Below are 20,805 nucleotides of genomic sequence, written 5' to 3'. Positions count from 1 at the left end.
ACAATGTACGTAGATTTGAATTTAAGCATAGTAAATCTAAAATTACTTATATACATGTAATGTGATATTATTGTGGATATTTTGCAAATACGATTCCTTCAGGAAGATATCATGGTATAGTTTTTCTTAATATTGTGCTATACATCCCATAAAATGTAGTGAGATTATAAAGTACCTAAAGAAATACAGATAGGCCAGTTTAAAGGGGAACAGAGGAGGGAGAGGAACTGTGAGGGATGAAGCTGCTGTCTTGTGAAAGGATTCAGTATGACTAAACACTTAAAGGGATACCCATCTGTGAAATATTTGGGATTTCCCCAATGACAAATTGGTGTGCTGCTAGGTTTCTGTAGGTGACTCAAGCCATATCTGTGTTATCTTTATTTGGACCCATATATTTCAATGGTAGGCCTGGGCAGAAATTCAATTAATTAAACAGATTAATCTGTGTAATCTGAGTAATTTTGTTAATTCCGTATTACTCTTATGCAGAATAAAAGATAATCAATGCCATCACTCCCACTTGCATAATTAAGAGTACTTTGGGGGGAAAGATCCTACTGTGAGAGCACATTTAGGAAGTACTATTTATGTTCTGTTGCATTTAGAGAATTTTTTAGCACAAAATGCATCCTTGCGTTTATTTTGGATGCAGGGTTCATTTTGCACTAATAATATAGAGCTAAATGCCAAGAGTAAGTTGGAGGGAAAATTCTACCTCAAGTGCACATTTTGCGAGCAGCTGCTCACGCTCGCTCTTCATGTTCTCTTGCATTTAGCACTATTTCATAGTACAAAATGCATCCATGAATTCTTTCTGGATGGGAAATGTTTGCCCTAAGAATATAGCAGTAAATGCAAAATTACTCTTCTTGCATAATTCTGCATACTCTCGCAGAATTTTGGGGTAATTCTGCATAATTACACTAAACAGAAAAACACAAGTTGTGCCACCCCAGTGGAATAGTAGAAATTGTGTTTCCAACCAAATTAAGAGTTGTTGCAGATGTGAACAGCCCTTGGCCTTAACTAAATTTATCTAACATAATTTTCACATCACAATTTCCTTTTAAAAACTCTCCTCTATTCTATTGCATGGAAGTTTAATAGGGATTCCAACAACTCACCATCACTTAATTAAGAATTGGGCTGCTAGCCCCTTTTCTTTGTTGCGATGAGACCATGTATCTGAACCTTCTGAGAGAGCCTTAAAGTTGTATCTGTTCAAGAAAGCGTTCAATTTACATCAAGTCCATGTCAAAATAGCGACTACAGAAACATTATGCTCCCAAAATATCATGCCCAAAATACAGAGGACCAACATATCGAGAAGGTAAGTGTATATAGGTAAGAATAGATTTACTGGGCCAGATGTATGAAGCCTTTTTGCGTTTGCAAAAGTTCTGATTCACACAACTGGGCAGTTAGCGACTGCAAAAAATGCCTTTTGGTATGTTAGAAACCCAAACTGCAATTATATAACACATTACCAAATCACAAATTGGCTTTGCTAATACCTGCTGAATCGATATTTGGAAGGGAAGCATTTTAGAGCATCCTTTCTAAATAACTATTCGCAGTGGTATGTTTTAATGTTTTGTGACTGGAATCTGATTGCATAACATTAATGTTTTACTGACTACTGAAAGGCAGTGATGAGCCATTCGCAAATTGGGATGTGGTGCATAAAGTACCCCATCCACTTTGTGAATGTAGACAAAAATATTTTTAAAAGTAGACAGTGGTCCCATGGGCCACTGTCTAATCTTATAAAATGTAAGTGAAACTTTATTTTTAAAAATGCATCCCTTTTTCCTTTCAAGGAAAATAGGCTGCCTGTATACAAAAGAGAAATATTGATTTATTTTAAAGCATCAAAGACATGGTGCTCTGCTGACCCTTGTCCCCAGCAGGCCACTATCCCGGTGATGGCAGCGAAATGTAGCGAGTCATAATTATGACCCACCACAATTCTGTTTTTTGCAAAGCGACCTAATGTTGCATAGGTCTGTTTTCAAAATCAGTATGGATTTGGTACAGATCTTGAAAATATTAAAAATAAATAAATTAATATATATATATATATTACCTACTGGCGGTCACCAGTAGGTAGTTATAGTTAGGACCTATTTTCCATAGGAAATCCTCAACATCCTATTCCCAATACCTTTGGCACCGGTTGACGAATATTCGTGAAATTTTCAAAACTTTTAGTCAGCTCCGGTCCGCTCCTATCCTGAAAGTCTCGAGGTGATTCGTCAAGCGGGGGCTGAGAAAAAAGGGGGGTCCCAAAACATGTTTTCCCCATGCAATTTTCCATAGGAACCTTTAGTCGCAGCTACAGCCCGAACTGCTGAACAGAATTACACCAAATTTGGCAAAAAGGTAGCCCTTGGTTCGGAGTCTTGCCTTTTGGTTAAATGGTGTAAATCCGTTCAGTGGTTCCAGAGAGAATCAAAAGTAAAATCACATATATATTTGGGCGGACCACACATATCATCGTGAGATCTGATTGGCTGTCAGCACTTCATCCAAGAAGTGTTGGCAGCCATCTTGGGACCAATATACATGATAGCACCTCATTAAAAAGCATTGCAGTTAATAGAAGGTTTTAAGACTTTAGTTACATTATAAATCATTTGTTGATGGTACCATACTCATTTTAGGAATTGTGGTGTGTTCTAAGGTGATTTTACCATGTGAAAAAGCCTTCTGCTGGGATATCATGAATCATGTTTGAGAGAAAACTATTTTCTCATGCTTTTGCCAGAGAGGTTTGGAAGGTGATCTATAAGCTAAACTGAGAGCATATTTTCTGTAAATTCACATTATCTTTTTCAGTCATGTGAGAATGAAGTCTGACATTCTCAGTAAAACATGTACATCCAACAAGGGCAGAGACTGTCAGTTGATTCCTTTGTGTTCTACTGCAGCTTCCCAGAGTGTTCTAAAGAACAACTAGAGCGCTAACAGTCCTACTTATGACAAACGTATTGCACACCTGAAGCCATCTTGATTGGAATAAAGTGGTAACTCTTAAAACATTTAATTTAAAAATGAACAAAATGAGGGGGTTCATTTTGCCATAGAAAGTATGATTAGTGCTAACAGAAAGAAAAATGATGGCACATTTTGAGTGACTCCTCAAATCCTCTTCTATTTCATAAAAAATGTCTGACATGCAGACGGAAACATGCACTTTTAATACCAGCAGCAGACTTACGTGGTGAGCAGTAGCTTTACTACAGTGACCTAATAAGCAACTAGAGTGCTAACATTCAGAATTGATGGCAAATGTGTGACATATCTGAATACCTTCTTGATGTAATCAAAGTAAAAAACTGAAAGCATTTCCTACTGTGGAGACTGCAGTAAATGAGGAAATTAGGAAACTTCATAACAAATAAATCTCCCAAGATGGCCACCAGAGACAAAAGAGCCCAAATGCAGCACAAATATCACCCAGATGTAGCCCACATGTAGCCCAATGACAGAAGTGTGCAAAACACTTTTTATTTTTTCTGTTTTTGCAGTTTTATATGGTGCAGACTTGTCAGGTATTGGAGTGCTTTACATGAGCATTGGTTACATCACAGAAGAACAAATTCATTTTGGTTGTAGACATGGGGAGATTAAGTGATTTGACCAGAATCACAGAATGTCGAGCTGAAGCAGAAACTCCAACCTGGTTCCCCAATTGCAAAGTCTGCAGCTCTGGAAGTAACACCACATCCTCTCCCCTAAGTGCAACATTTAATCAAGTGGTCAACTGGACAAAAAACATAAAGATAAGATATAATTTATAAGTGCTTTGTCACTATTTGAAAACTGAGAAAATATGTCTTCATTTTAGTTTTTTAGAGCACTAACCATAATTTTGATGCAAATAAGACCCTCTCTTATATGTAATTTCTAAAGGAAATACTCTAGGTATTACAGTTTTGATTACATCAAGATGAAGTCAGGCAAATTGAAGGCAGGTAGGAGGGTGCAGAGGCAACAATTTGACCACACTGGGCAGGCATGAAGGGCAGTGGCAGCACAACAGACTATGCAGGGCAGTGGAAAGGGGGGCAGGGGCAACAAACCAACAATACAGGACTGGCAAGAGAGGCTGTGGCAATACAACCATACATGCCAACAGACCCGATTCAGCCAGGAAACGTCCAATGTTTTTCAGCTCAAATGGGCTTTATTTGATCTGTCTCCTGTCTAAAATCTCCTCTTTTTCAATGTAACTCAAAGGGGAAAATCAATACCCCTGTTTTTTTTCAAAAGCTCCCTCTTACCAAGTTCAAAATGTTCGCAAGTATGGTACATTGGATCATGGAAGGCAGGAGGAATTGGGGTATGGACAGAGGACAGGAGGGACATGGAGAGGTGCACCAAACTGACCCTACAGGGCAGGCATCAGGGTTTGCAGCAGCACAATACACCACACAGGGCATGCGGGACGGGAGTGCAGCACAACAATCCATAGAAAGCAATAGGGAGGGGACAGGACCATGCACATGGACAACAGAGAACAGAGGGGAAAGAGACAATGGTAGCTAGCTGACCAAAATGGACAGACAGGAGAGAAAGCTGCAGCATAACAGACCATAAAGGGCAGGAGGGACGGATCAGGGGCATTACAATGGAACAGACAAGCCAGGAGGGAGGGAATAGGGGGTCTGCACATGGAAACAGAGGGCTGGGGGCAAGGTGGCAGGGCAGGAGCAGCAAGATGACCATGGAGGTCAGGCAGGATGGGCACTAGAAACAAGACACACCATGGAGAGCAACAATGAGACTATGGTGGCATACACACAGACCATGGAGGGAAGGTGGGAGGGGGTCAGGGGCAGCTAGCTGACCACACAGGGAAGGTGGGAGGGCCATGGCAGCACAGAAGACCACGCATGGCAAGCGGGAGGGTTAGTGGCAGCACAATGGCTATGATGGGCAAGAAGGAGGGTGCAGGGGCATGCACAAAGGACCATGGAGGATAGAAGGGAGGGTCAGGACCTGGGCACAGACAAGAGAGTTCAGGGGAAGGGGCCTCACAACAGACCGCGCGGGGCAGGCTGCAGGAGCAGTTGCAGCACAACAGATCAGGGAGGGCAGAAGGGTGTGGCAGTAAAATGGACCATGGAGGACAGGAGGAAGGGGATAGGGGCATGGCATGTGGACAGGCAGGGTGGAGGTGGCAGGGACAGGTTACAGTCATCTGACAATGCTAGGCAGGTGGGAGGGGAGTGGCAGCTCAACAGAACACTCAGAGTAGATAGGAGTGACAGGTCCATGGAACATAGTGGGCAAAAAGGATGGAGCAGGGGCATGCACAAAGACATCAGAGGGCAGGGGGAAGGAGAATAGGGGCAGCAAGCTAAGCACAGAGGCTAAGCAGGAGGTCAATGATGGGCCATAGAATTGGGCAATGGAGGGCAGGAGGAGTGGACTGGTACATCATGCTAAATGGAGGGCAGTGGCAGCACATGAGACCATGCATGGCAGGAGGGAGGAGGCTAGTCCATGGATTCAGACAACAGAGGTTAGGGAGGAGGTGGATGGGGAAGCAAGTTAACGGTTCAGCGAAGGCGGGAGGGCCAGTGGCAGAACAACAGCCACACAGGGCTGTAATAAGGAAGCAAGGACATGGACTTGGACAATAGATGGCTAGGAGGAGGGAAGGCAGGAGCAGCAAGCTTGGGTGGGGGCAGCACAATGCCAGGCCCTGTTTTCAACACCCCACCATCCATTGTGATATTCATCTTACTTAACGTTTAAAAAAACTGAGAAATTGGCTGAAAAAAACAAAGATTACAGGGACGGTATAGTTAGACTCAGATTTCACTCATACACAACCAGTGAAATTCAGCAGTTATAGTTACCTGAGCTAACTATAACGTACGCCCTGCAATGTACTGCTAATGACCTCAGACATTACATCATTCATGACATGGTCAGTTACATCACTCATGACATCACTCATGACATCTCTACTGAGCTGTGAATGGAATGGAACTATAATCGCTAGAACTTTATTTAGGGATAGTGTGTGTATATCAACACCCCTTTTTTTCCTTTTCTTTCATGTAAGAACCATTATAATACGCAACGTGCCCAGATTAATATGGCCGATAGACTTTCACTTTAAAGTAATGTGTGGTCCATTGTTTTTGTTGATGTTTGCAATTCTAAGTATGTTTATTATGAATAAGTCACATTGACAAAACATACAGGTATGGCGATCACGGGGCAAGATATGCTGAAATGACATTGTGTGCATATTAACACTTGTTTTCTTTTCTTTATTGTATCAATTCCTGAATTTTCACATTGTGACCAGGCCAATATGGCCGCCAGCTTTTTGGATTAAAGTAATGCACTGCTGATGATGTCACATATTACATCACTTATGACATGGTCAGTGACATCACTGAGGACATCACTGATGACATCTCAAATGACATTACTGATGACATCATCTACGTGATCATCTCATGCACCTCCTCACACCCTAAAATACAGACTACCATTCTCAAAATCATAGACACACCAATACTAGTACAGCTACAATATTCTGTGCACTATGCATGCAGACCTCTAATCAGCTACATAGCTTTGATACAGTCTTTTAAATACTCAGTTAGTACCTATGCAGTCTAGGAATCCTTCTGTCGGTCCCATGCACTTCTCCATGCAACCATCCAGCACTATCTACGTATCCTATCACTCTGCCAATACCTAAGCACTAATAGATTTAGCATGCACTCTCTTGCAGGACTGAAATGACTCCAGTTATTAGTCATATACTTGAGGAATGGCCTAGCCACTAACACAAGTGCAGGTACAATATTTTGTACACTATGCATGCACCTCTAACCAGCTACATACTATTGATACGCTCTTCTAAATACCCAGTTAGTACCTATGCGGAGTAGGAATCCTCCTGTCTGTCCCATGCATCTCTCCAATCACCCATCCAGCACTATCTACTTATCCTATTACTCCACCAATACCTAAGCACTTATAAATTCACTATACACTCTGTTTGTAATACTGTAATTATTCTAGTTACCAGTCATGAACTTATGGAATGTCCTAGCTACTAACACAAGTACATCTATAATATTTTGTGCACTATCCAAGCAGACCTCTAACTAGCTACATACTATTGATACACTCTTCTAAACACCCAGTTAGAACTCATGCAGTGTAGGAATCGTCCAGTCTGTCCCATGCACTTCTTTAATCACTTATCTCCCACTATCTACTTATCCTATCAATCCACCAATACGTAAGCACTTATAAATTATGGGGCAGATTTACAAGCCCCTTGCGCCTCATTCACGCCACCGTTGCGTAACTTTTGTGACGCAGCGGCGGCGCAAATCCTCCGCCATGGTGCGGGGTACTTACAACGTGACGCATCAGGGAGATGCGTCCCGTTGTAAAGCCCTGTGCCAGAAGTAGGCGTTCCTGTGCTGGGGGGGACGTTCTGTCGCAGGAACGCCTCCTAAAAGTGGCTGAGTAAAATCTACAAGATTTCACTCAGTCACTTTTAGGCCCATGCTGCGTCAAAACCCTGCGCTGCCTGAAGCAGGCATAAGGATTGACGCAGCATTCACAAGATAGTGCCCCCCAGAGCATTGCTGGAGCTGCGTCGCGCTTGCGACGCAACTCCAGCAATGCGCCACTTTTACAGCAAGGATGCATCACGCATCTGTGCCGTTTTTGCCTCCATGGTGGCGGAGCTGTGGCGCAAAATAACTGGCGCATCCCTGCTGATGTGCGGGGATGTGCCAGTTATTGTAAATATGCCCCAATGTGTTCACTCTGTTTGCAGCACTGTCATCATTCCAGTTAGTAGTGGTATTCTTATAAAATGACCTAGGCACCAACACAAGTACACATAAAATATTCTGTGCCTAATCCCTACAAATCTCCAAGCAGATACATACTATTGGTCCACTCCATTAAATACTGAAGTAGTACCCATGCAGCGTAGGATACCTCTTGTCAGTCTCATGCAATTCTTCAATCACCCATCCAGCGCTATATTCTTATTGTATCAGTCTGCCAATACCTAAGCACTTATGGGGCAGATTTACAAGCACCCTGTGCCACCAGTACCTCACTTTTTATAACGTAGTGATGGTGCCAGGCACTCCTTCATATTTACAAGGAGAGGAAAAGCCACCCTGCGTGGTTTTTCCTCTCCTTGTAAATACGACCCCTTCAGACACAGAACTTTGCGTTGTAGGGGCGTCCAATAGGTGTTGCTGTGGGTGTTCCCACGCAACACCCATAGAACAAGACACATCTCCAGATTTATGAGAAATCGTAAATCTGGAGATGTGTGTGAATGCTGCGCCATCCTAGAGTTGGTGTAGCAAGGCGCAACAAGGAGAATTGTTTTCATTTCTCCTCATTTTTAACTCTTTCAATGCATGCTGCATTCCACAGCATTCATTGAAAGAGGAAAATGCGTTTACTGATTGTTTTTGTGTAGGAAGGTGTCCCTTCCTGCACAAAAACAATCTCCACACGACACAGACATCCTTGCACCATGGTGCAAGGGTGCCTGTGTCACCACATGGCTGCAGTTTTTCATTTCTCCTCATTTTTTCCTCTTTCAATGCATGCTGCATTCCACAGCATACATTGAAAGAGGAAAATGCGTTTATTGATTGTTTTTGTGTAGGAAGGTGTCCCTTCCTGCACAAAAACAATCTCCACATGACACAGACATCCTTGCACCATGGTGCAAGGGCGCCTGTGTCACCACATGGCTGCAGTTTGTGCAGCAGTGCAGAGGGAAGCACAGAGTTGCAACATATGTCACATCCCTGTGCTTCGGAAGTGCCGCAGTGCAGTGCAGCTAAAGAGCTTGCAATGTCACGCTGCAGTACTTCCTCATAAATCTTCACCAATAAATTCACCATACACTACTAATGCATTCTTTCAGTCAATCATGCTGTATACATATATTCAACCAAACTTTCACACATTACCTTGCAATTATAGTTCTTTCTTTAACCAGATAAGGTAGTTCTGATAAGAACTTTTTTATCTTCTTTTTTTCTTTTGTATTTTTTTTTATTTTTTTGAACAATTTTGTATTTTTTTGGGTTTTTTCAAAAAATGAACAAAAAAAGAACGAATAAAACAGGAAACATTTGGAATTACTTAGCATTCCAAAAACAAAAAAACAAAAAAATTAACAACGATGGTTGCGTTGCGCAGCACAAACTGCATCCATGACTGCTCACTGAAGCATATCCGTTTCTTACACTTCACGCAGTGTTGCTCGAGAAAGACGAATTCTGGCCTAATGTCCATTGCAGGTGTTCCTGAGGACGCTCCAGATGTACTTGCCACAGCAGGTGAGGGTTTCAAAGCAGCTTGCCTCATTTCCTCCCGAGCAAGATTAAGAGGATGTGTGGTCCGGAGATGCTTGTACATAGAAAGCAGTACCACAAGAGTATTTTTTTCCACTGCCTCTTGACAGGACTCGGTCACAAATTTTGCACGTCACCTTTCTCGCATTTACTTCCTTCTCCCCAGGTGGAAAAGTGAAGAATTTCCACACAACAGATTCCGGCCTCTGTGGACGTGGTGCCTCCTGCAAGAATTCTTCTTCAGAAGATACTTCCTTCTGCTGCTGCTGCTGTCCAGATGCAATTTTGTAAAATATTTTTTGAAAAACACCCAAAAAAACAAGCAAAAAGGGTTCTTGTAGGAAAAGTGATGTCTCTCTGAAGATGCTCCAACAAGAATGATTAAAATGGGTGGGGTCCTTCAAAAGTTACAGTGGGAAATGTTATGAACCAATGAAATCTTTTTTTTTGAGGTCACATGGGATCCGCGCACTCTGCGCTCACGAAGCACGCACCCGACGCGAATTCGCGAAAATATATTTAAAAATAATATAAGTTTATTATAAGTACAAATATATTATTTTTATGAATATCTAAGATAGTCTCTTGCCCTAATATGTATATTAAACACACATACATATCATTTTAGAACCTAACATTTTTTCGCAGGAGCCGCACACCCAGCGCACCCCAGCACCTATATGCCATCACGCGGGACCCGCCACCGCGCAAGCATCACGTACCATAATCTGAATGTGTTGCGAATGCGCGGGAGCAGGAGTCTCGGACTGGGCGCATACCAATCGCACACATCACGTGATATTACATGTATATGATGTAACTGAAAAACACGTAGCCGTCGCACACTGTACGCGGATCCTTCATGACGTTTCTAAAATGGAGGCTAGAATCCGCGCACCCACCATGATGTGTACGCTTTGGGTGCGCGACTCCGAAAAAAATTTGGAACAAAAAATTTAAAAAAGAAAATAATATAAATAGATTAAAATAAAACAAATAAATTAAACAATATTTCAGTTTTTTAAAAAAAATCTTTTTTTGCAATTTTCAGAAAAATATATAATGTTATTTAATGAATAAAATATTTAAAAATAAATAGTTTAAAAACTGTAGAAAATCAGTACAAAAAAATAGGTATAACTACTATTATACTTAAAAATTAGCATTTAAAAAACCTTTGAAATTCACTGAAAAAACCATAGGTTTCAGAGATGTTATAGTTAGAAATTAGCATTTAAAAAAGCTTTGAAATTCACTGAAAAAACCATAGGTTTCAGAGACGTTATAGCTAGAAATTAGCATTTAAAAAACCTTAGAAATTCACAAAAAAAAACATAGGTTTCAGGGGTGTTATAGTTAGCTGGACATTTAACTCGTACAAAACCATAGAAATTCCTCCGTTATAGTTAGTTCTGCTAACTATAACTCACACGCCCGCAATGCACTGCTAATGATGTCACATACTCCATCATTCATGACATGGTCAAATGACATCACTGATGCCATCACTGATGACATCATCCACATGCCAATCTGATATACCTCATCATACACTAGTATAACCTTTCATCACTCACTGTAAAATACAGAGTACCATATTTGAAACCATTGACACACCAATACCAGTTACTACGTACCCACTCAGTGATTCCTAAGTCTACACACACAACTACCCATTCAACAACAGAATCACTTATACATGCAGTCACTAATTAATAGAACACTATCAAATGCACTTATACACAGATATAGACATTGACACATCAGCAGTCATCTTAGTCGGTTATGCAGTCATCCTACTCACTCATGAAAAAAATTAATCACACTTACATTTACTCACATACACAATTATACACACAACATCTCATTTATTCAAACACATAGTAACTCATAGTTAATATGTAAAAAAAACACCATTACAATTATACACTCATTCATATAGTTACTCTCCCAATCACTAACTCTTATATATACTTATTTATATACACCAACTCTCACATTCAATGCCTTTTATTTTTTTACTTTGTTGAAGATGTACAACTAAAACATATATTCGCTCACCAACACACAAATAAATACACTCAGTCACCCAAACAACTGTTTCCACATGCACTCTTAAACCTATACACCTAGTCGATCAACCATTCACACATCTATGCATAGAGTTACACACACCCTATCCAACCACCAAACTCAGTGTCCCATACAAATACTCACCCAACTAATCAATAACTAATATACACACTCATGTAGTTAGTGACCAACTGATGCAGCATATTATACAACAACAGAGACAGTGATGCACACATTCACATAGTTTAGTTACTAATCCATGTATTAAGTGAGACACTTTTAATTACTCACTTAAACAGACAGTCGGACAGCTACTAAATCATCCATCCAGACAGTTATATGTCCACTCAATCTTCAATACAGATTGGTATATATATATATATATATAATACATATTTAAATGTCAAACTAAACCACATTCACTGGATGATGTCATCAGTGATGTCATCAGTGATGTCATTTGAGATGTCATCAGTGATGTCATCAGTGATGTCACTGACCATCTCATGAATGATGTAATATGTGACATCATCAGCAGTGCATTGCGGGCGCGCAAGTTATAGTTAGCAGAACTAACTATAACGGACGAATTTCTATGGTTTTGTATGAGTGAAATGTCCAGCTATCTATAATACCCCTGAAACCTATGTTTTTTTCTGTGAATATATATATACACACACACCTATATATAAAAATCTATAAATCTATATATTTATATATATATATATATCCCAAAAATTGCCCAGCAATTGAGGCCGCACAATACTGCGAAGAAGGAAACATCCTTATATATGGGAAACAGGCAGCTTCCGATTCCGTAATACATCCTGTGGCCTGACGCGTTTCGATGGACTTTCACCATCTCTTCAGAGGCCTCGTGAGCAGGAAAAAGTTACGTGCATGACTCGCCGCCCCTCGCATTCTTAAGTACACAGTACCTTAATTGGCCTCCGGTGTGCCGATATTGTTGCATTCTGGGCAGCGTAGTCTATTTAAGCACCATTTATCCCCTCCAGTGGGTTACATGCCCACGATTGCTTGCAGGATAAATGTTTTAAAGCCCTCCATTAGGCATCCCGAATCGGACTATGCCTGTTTAAAATTACACACCGGAGGCCAATTAAGGTACTGTGTACTTAAGAATTCGAGGGGCGGCGAGTCATGCACATAACTTTTTCCTGCTCACGAGGCCTCTGAAGAGATGGTGAAAGTCCATCGAAACGCGTCAGGCCACAGGATGTATTACGGAATCGGAAGCTGCCTGTTTCCCATATATAAGGATGTTTCCTTCTTCGCAGTATTGTGCGGCCTCAATTGCTGGGCAATTTTTGGGATATATTTATGCGGCGGTTCCAGGCCGCAGAGGGATCGCACCATCCTAAGAAGTATATATATATATATATATATATATATATATATATATATATATTACCTACTGGCGGTCGCCAGTAGGTAGTTATAGTTAGGACCCTCTTACCATAGGAAATCCGCAACATTCTATTTTGAATAACTTTGGCGCCAGTCGACGAATCCTCGCCAAATTTTCAAAATAGGTGGGGTGCTGCGCTCCGCTCCTACCCTGAAAGTCTCGGGGGGATTCGTCAAGCGGGGGCTGAGATAAAAGGGGGGTCCCAAAACGCGTTTTTCCCATGCATTTTTCCATAGGACCTTTAGACACAGCTACAGCCCGAACGGCTGAACAGAGTTAAATGAAATTTGGCAGAGAGGTAGTCCTCAGGTCAAGGAAGTGCCTTTTGTAGGTTTGGTGTAAATCTGTTCAGTAGATTCTGAGAAAATAGCCTTTAAATCAATATATATATCTGAGCCAGCTTACGGTGCGCTTACGGTGCGCTTACCGTACGCGTACGGTGACGTGCGCGAGCGCGATTCTGATTGGCTGATAGATCTTAGTAAACATTCGAATCGGTGGAAACCAGGAAGCGGCGGCCGCCATTTCGTGTGTTTCAGTCAGAAAAAAAAGGGAGATAACTTGAAAAGGGGGCAAGGAAGAGAGTTACAGACCCCCTAACATTTGAAAGGGGGACAAAGAAGGACATTTATTAATTTTTTTAAAAATCGCGGGGTATGCGTACGGTAAGCTAACCGTACACGTACGGTAGAAAAAAAAATAAAAAATGAAATGAAATGCAGATTTAAGTGTTTAGATATTAGGGGGCTCTAAAAAGAGCCGTTGTGTTTATGAAGTGATTTTTTAGTGGTACCTACAAGTAAGTACCGATGCAGAGTCTAAGGTTCAAGAGGAAGACTCTGTTCCCTTCATCATTGAAGTGCACACCATCTCCTCTATAAATGTCTTGCATGTCGTAACGCAAGTTGTTGTGGTAAATGGAACCCATACCATAGTCTCGGAGGAAAGCAGAAACAGATTTGTTGACGTGCTTTCTTGCTTTGTCAATCTGTGGACAGAAATGATTGGACCAGTTCCATTTTTGCCTTTGGCCTATGTTAGAAAACACAAAGGCAGTTTTAGGGAAAAGTGAAAACAGTTGTGCAAAGGTCTCCTTCATAAGCATTTCCAGACCTACCCCAGTCAAAGTGCCTAGGTCATTGCCACCACAGTGCACTATTATGAGGTCAGGGTGTTGGATTTGCATGAAGGATTTCACCAATGGCATCAATTGGTGCCACTTTAACCCTCTCTGACCAATCCATTTAATGTCTACATTTGGCAAAGCAAGGTCTCTCACCATACCTGTTTCCTCTGCATACTTTTCACTCCAGAAGACATAGCTGTGCCCTACAATCCACATTGTGAACATCTTCAAAGGAGAACTGGATGCACTCAGGAGGTGTAATTCAGTAGAATGGTAAAAAGAAATGAAAGACAGTTTGGAAATGGAGGCATACATATTTTTTTTTTTTTAAATGATTGGCTGTTTCATACCATTCTACAATAACAACTAGGCTGTATGTGTAAATTTATAGAAGCATGTTTTGTATTGGTACAGAAAAATGTGTTACCAAAGAACAGTACTATGGATTTGCTGTTAGGTTTGAAAAGTCAAGCACTCCTGCTCTTTGGAAATGAAACATTGTTTGGTGAACTTCTGACCTAACTCTGCACAGCAGTGTTTCAAGAGCTGTTGCTATGGTAGTAGGCAGAAGTCAAGTTGGGGGAAGGGTACTAGGCAGAAGTCAAGTTGGGGGAAGGGTACTTTTGGAAAAGGGTTGGTTTTCAACCAATAGAAATGTGTGATTACATTTGAAAAAAAGGGGGAAGCACTGAGATTTGAAACTTACATGTATATGTGTGGAAAAAGAGAGGGAAAATTTGCCATTATCTGGTTCTGCTGAGAGGAGAGAGGTGTACAGAGATCCTGGCTCTGATAATCTGCTGTTTGAGTGCCACATTTCCTTCACAACTAACTAATTTTAAAGGTGAGTTTAGAGTTTGAGAGGGGATGTATATGGTAAATTAAGAAATGAATAATAGAATTGGAATTCCTTTTGTTGAAGTTGTGTTTATCATTTTCTGTTTTGGGAGAAATTTAAATGTGAGGAACATGTAAAATAATATGGACTATGTTTTCACCATAAAATAAGGTGTACTGGTATAAATAAGGAATACTTTAAGGGTTTGAGGTTGCACTCAGTAATGCAAATACATTCAGCATCAGTAAGGCTGGTTGCCCTTGCTGGAGTGTAGTCAGTCACCCAGGCTACACATGTTGTTGGTCTCAGAAAGCTGTTTGGTATTGCTCTGGTGATTTTACATTTGCATTAGATGGAAAGGGGGAGGTATTTTTTTCTGCAGAAGCAGACTCTTAGCACACAGCCAGCTGCATATCATGTGGAATCATGCATAGTATTCACAACCGAGTGGGGTTTGAGGTTTCAGTCAGTAATGCAAATACATTCAGCATCACTAAGGCTGGTTGCCCTTGCTGGAGTGTAGTCAGTCACCCAGGTTACACATTTTGCTGGTCTGAAAATGTTGTTTGGACATGTGCTTTTTTAAAAATCTAAAAAGTGGATTCATAATGTGTCAGACTGTAAAAGTACTTATCATTTGCCAAAAAAAAGAGTAGTAAGTGTGGTTTCAAATTGGCAAAGAAAGTACGTTTTTAGACTAATATGAAAACATGACTCTGTGTGCAAAGAGGAATTACAGGCAGAGATTTATTGCGTTATGCTCTGGTAATTTTACAGTTGCATTAGTAGGAAAGGGGGAGCTATTTTTTTATGCAGAAGCAGATTTTTAGCACACACCCAGCTGCTTATCCTGTGGAATTATGCACAGTATTCACAACTGAGTGGGGTTTGAGGTTGCACTTAATAATGCAAATAAAAACATGTAAAATAATATGGACTATGTTTTCACCATAAATTAAGGTGTAGTGGTATAAATGAGGAATACTTTTAGGGTTTGAGGTTGCAGTCAGTAATGCAAATACATTGAGCATCGAGAAATTGGATCCTACGAATGTTCAGATAGGTTATCTTCTGCAAGTCTCTACTCGAAATCAAGAAGAATAATTTGGGCAAGTTTAGGCCTTGCAGCAATGAGAAATCGGGTACTGAAATCTGTTGGAGAAATTGAATATTTGGCCGAGAATGACCCAGAAAGTACAGATATTTTGAAATCAAACATGTTGGACACATATTATCCAAAAAGAAGTCATCATCTGGAGAACAAGTGTCTCTATGAAGTGCTGCAGAACTACATTTATTCACGGAACGCCGCAGAAGACATCAACAATGGAAAATATAAAGTCATTGGTGAGGAAGGATGTTTGGTGAAGCAAACAAAAGGAAGTTTGATAAATCACAGGAAGCTGAGTTGCGACACTACTGACAAAAAGGAATTTTACTACTTGGCTCTTTTACAGCTGTTTAAACCATGGCGTACAGAGGATGAACTACTGGGAGAATTTCAAAGCTATGAAGATTCTTTTAATGCTTGCAAAGACAGCATACAATGCAGTACATTCTCAACTTATCTGCAAATGTTAAATGAAGAAATTGAACAGGAAACTACAATTGCAGCTGAAGTAGCTAGAGACAGTTCTCAAGACAGCCAAAGTTCAGGAACACTCAGTCAAGATCCCCTAGGACAACCAATCGTTGAAAATGAAGCATCAATAGCCATGAATGAAGTGGAAACGGCTATGAATCAAGCTCAAGAAGAATTGATAGACTTACAAAATTTGGAAAGACAACTGAATGAAGAGCAGCAACAAATTTATGAAGAGATCAGAAGCAAAATTGATCACGGATTTCTACATGAAAAAAGAGTGCTCATGCACATCATTTCATCCAATCAGGATGTATGTAAGCGGACAAGCTGGAACTGGAAAAAGTTTCTTAATAAAAGTCATCAGAAGCTACCTACATCAAAAAACGGATTCTACTTTGTCTTGTGTGGTTACTGCTCCAACTGGGTTAGCAGCATATAACATAAAAGGAATCACCTTACATCGTTTGCTAATGTTACCAGTGGAGCATGAGAACAAAATACAATACAACAAGCTAACTGGAGAAGCATGCTTGGAAGTTTCAAGAGTATTGAAGAAGATGCAAGTTCTCATTATTGATGAGGTGAGCATGGTATCAAACTTAATGCTTGCCTTTGTGCATTTAAGAATGCAGCAAATTCTAAGGACAGACTATGACGTGTTATTTGGTGGAAAACATGTCATAGTTTTTGGGGATCTTCTACAACTTACTCCAGTTAAAGGACAACCAGTGTTTAATACTATGACACATGAAGACACAAAGAAGTCATTGGGAAGCATCGGTAATGCAAATATTTGGTCCTTCTTTGAGTACAAGGAACTTACTACTAATATGAGGCAAGCAAACGATGAAGAATATGGAAGTATTCTGAAAGATATCAGAATTGGACTACTCACAGAAGTTGGCAAAAAAGCATTACAGAGTCGGCTGCTACATAATTTATTTCCAAAGGAAGAAATAGTTGCAGAGAAGATATACAAGAACATTGCAGAAAAGAAAAGTGTCAGCTGCTTAATGCCAACTCTACGTGAATGCTCAATATTCAATGAGGAGCTTTTAAAATTGGAAAAGGAAGATATCAGGAAATTGGAAGCAGTGGACAAAATTGAGGATGGAAGAATTACTATCACATTAACAGGCACACTGAAAAATAAATTGGATTCACTAGAGAAGAACATTTCCAAAACAGCTGGATTAGAAAAAAATCTATATGTTTGCATGAACTGTAGAGTATTTTTAAGGAGAAATTTGGATGTTGAAAAAGGTTTAGTTAATGGAGCTATGGGAAGAGGTGTGGGTTTTATTAATTATCAGAAAAAAGATGGAATTGAATGTTTAAAAATAAAATTTGATCAGATAGAAGAAGTTAAAGACATTTGTCGTTGTTCAGTTCGTTTCATGCTTGTGAAAGACTTATATGTACGTAGGAAGCAGTTTCCGTTTTCTCTAGCATATGCTGTAACTATTCACAAGTCTCAAGGATTGACTGTAGATTGTGCTTTTGTGAACATTGGTTCAACTGTGTTCAAAGAAGGTATGGCTTATGTAGCTTTGTCACGAGTGAAAACATTATCTGGTTTATTCATGATAGACTTTGATGACTCAAAAGTTAGTGCTGATACAAATTGTGTAAAGGAGTATAATAGATTAAGAAGAACCTATGCTCCTCATTTAGGTCAGTATCCTGTGTTTGAGAAACGTGTAGTTTCTCGTAAAAGGAGACATGAGAATATCTGTAAAGAGGATGTAGAGAGGAGGAAAAAAAAGAGGAGTAATGTAATTGCAAGCAAAAAGAAAAAGGAAAATGAAGAAGAGGTTGTAGGATGTCATTTTGAAAATAGCTCTGGTGTCAACTGCTACGCTAATGTAGTGCTGAATGTTGCATTTTATCTGGAAAGTGTGCAAGAGCAGATAATAGTAAATCAGAGAAAAAGATTCTGTTCTGAGTTGAGTCTCCTTTTTCAAAAGCTGAGTAATGATAAAACTCAAATAGAAAGTGCTACTGAAATTAGAAAACTTTTAGATGTATGTTCAGGACGAACGCAGTTTTCTCAAAATGTACAGCAAGACGCACAGGAATTCTTGATGTTTTTTCTTCAGGTACTGGAAGAAGAAGGGGTTCCCATTGAAAATATGTTTGGTGTCTCTTATAAATGGGAACATAGTTGTGAAAACTGTTACAATACATGTGGCTCTAATGTTGATTCTGAAAGGTTTATTTATTTAACATTGCCAGAAAGTAAAACTGTCACTTTTGCTAAATTAGTTAAAGATGCTAATCATAGCATGGAATGCAGTGAGTGTCAATCTGAAATGTTTTCAACGTTAATTTTAAAGGAATACAGAAAATATGTAATTTTAATGATGCAACGATGTAAAGCTGATGGTTCAAAATTGGATACTTTAATAAAGAAGTTTACAGGACAGCAATTATCAATTTCAGGAAAAACTTTTGTAACAGTTGCAATAATTTTCCATGAAGGACCTACTGTTACTTCTGGACATTACACAGTTTATCTTAAATGTGAAAAAGGCTGGACACTGTGTAATGATTCCCAATTGATTTTCAAGCAACGTTTGCCTTTTGATTTAGCAAATTCCTATCTAATCTTCCTGAAACCTAAATTTTAGAGAGACTTGGCAAGATCTGTACAAAACAATTTTACCATTTTATTGGATTACCATTGGAATTTTCAAAAAAAATGATTTTACAAATTATCATTTGGCCTAATGGAAAGGTAACCAATTGTAATGTGGACTTTTTAAATTTTTAATGAAACTTTGGAAAACCAAAAATTTTGACAAAATCGGTAACATCTGCACAATTTAAATTTTGGAATGTTATTGGATTGCCATTGGAAATTTATTCAAAAAAGATTTTTAAAATTACTATTTGGCCAGGAGGAAAGGTAAACAATTGTATTGTGGACTTATTTAATTATTAATTAATCTTTCGGAAGCCAAAATGTTACAGAGAATCGGTGAGATCTGTACAATTTAAACTTTAGAATTTTATTGGATTAACATTGGAAATTTAATCAAAAAATAATTTTAAAATTACTATTTGGCCTAAAGGAAATGGAACCAGATGTATTGTGGAGTTATTTGAGATATATTTTTGTGATTATACTTCTGAAACAACAATGTCAGACGGTATTTTAAAGAAATAAGTATTGATATTAGATGATATTTTTTTATAATGTTATGTTTAAGTAAAAAGAGATTCTGGGCTTTTTTAAAACAATCTTTGAGATTGTTATTTTTTTTTTGCCCGCTGTTAAATGATGAATGCAATTGCTTTCACAATTTATAGTGAAATGCAATATATTCTGAAAACAGCAAAAAAAAGGCAAAACATTTTTTGGGAAAATATGTAAATATGTGTACTGTATTATAAAATGTTTTATTAAATATTAATACTTTTTCTTTTTTTTCAGATTGAGATAGAAAATTTTCGAAACTTGAACCATTTTTAAAGCAATTAAAATTACATTTTAATTAATAAATAATTTTTTGAGTGGGTATGGTAAGTCAAAAATTTCATGGTCCCTTTTTTTCCACTTCTCCACAATCACATTTTCAGTTTTTCATTGTAGTCTCTCAAGGACCTTGTAATGTGATAATTGATTTTTAGTGTTTTTAAAAAAAAAAAAAAATTACGCGTACCGTACGGTAAAAAATAAAATAAAAAAAAGTTTAAAAAAATATATAAAAAAAAGTTGAAAGGTAAGGTTGCCTCTTAAAAGAGCCGTTGTGTTCATGCAGGGACAGAGGAAAGAAAGAATGGGAATATTAGTCGGTACGACAAATGTGCTGATCTATTAAATTGTTCACTAGGGCAACACTGGTCTCCCTATGACAAATTAGATCATGACAAGTGGCGCACCGAATTAAAACCCTCGCAAACCGATGGTTGGTTTCCAGAGGACCAGAAAAAGGAGATGCTCCCCCCACAGATGAAGGGCTCAGCTGACCTGCCGAAGATGGACTCGGCCCTGCAGATGATGGACCAGGCTGAGCTGCTGTGGATGTGCTTGGTTGACTTACTGAAGGGTTACCTTCAGTATGTCGAGCATATGTCCTACCGTGTACATCATGAAGGTGTCTCAACATGGTGTGATTCCCGAAGGAATACTTCTTGTTGGGATTCCCTCTTGAAAGTACACGGTCACAAAGCTTACAAGTCACTAAGGGTGCATTTACCTTTTTCTTGCCCTCTGGAAAAGAAAAATACTCCCATATGAAAGAGCTCTTTTGTTTCCTCCTTCTCTGCCTCAAGGTAGTGCTGCTAGCCTCACTCTCAGAAGAGGTCTGCTGTTCTGCCATCGTATCACAAAGACAACTCAGCTCCTTCTCCTAAGGGATCACA

At 39.4% G+C, this 20,805-nt stretch overlaps 1 protein-coding gene across 2 annotated transcripts in view; it reads right to left on the bottom strand.

Annotated features, from left to right (window-relative positions):
* PRMT8 (protein arginine methyltransferase 8) overlaps positions 1-20,805 on the bottom strand; it is a 759,198-nt gene that overhangs the window by 694,914 nt on the left and 43,479 nt on the right. The window lies entirely within an intron of this gene.

The sequence above is a fragment of the Triturus cristatus genome, chromosome 4_1 (genome assembly GCF_964204655.1).
Source record: "Triturus cristatus chromosome 4_1, aTriCri1.1, whole genome shotgun sequence".
Classification (NCBI taxonomy): Eukaryota; Metazoa; Chordata; class Amphibia; order Caudata; family Salamandridae; genus Triturus; species Triturus cristatus.
This window is presented reverse-complemented; position numbering and strand designations above follow the sequence as displayed.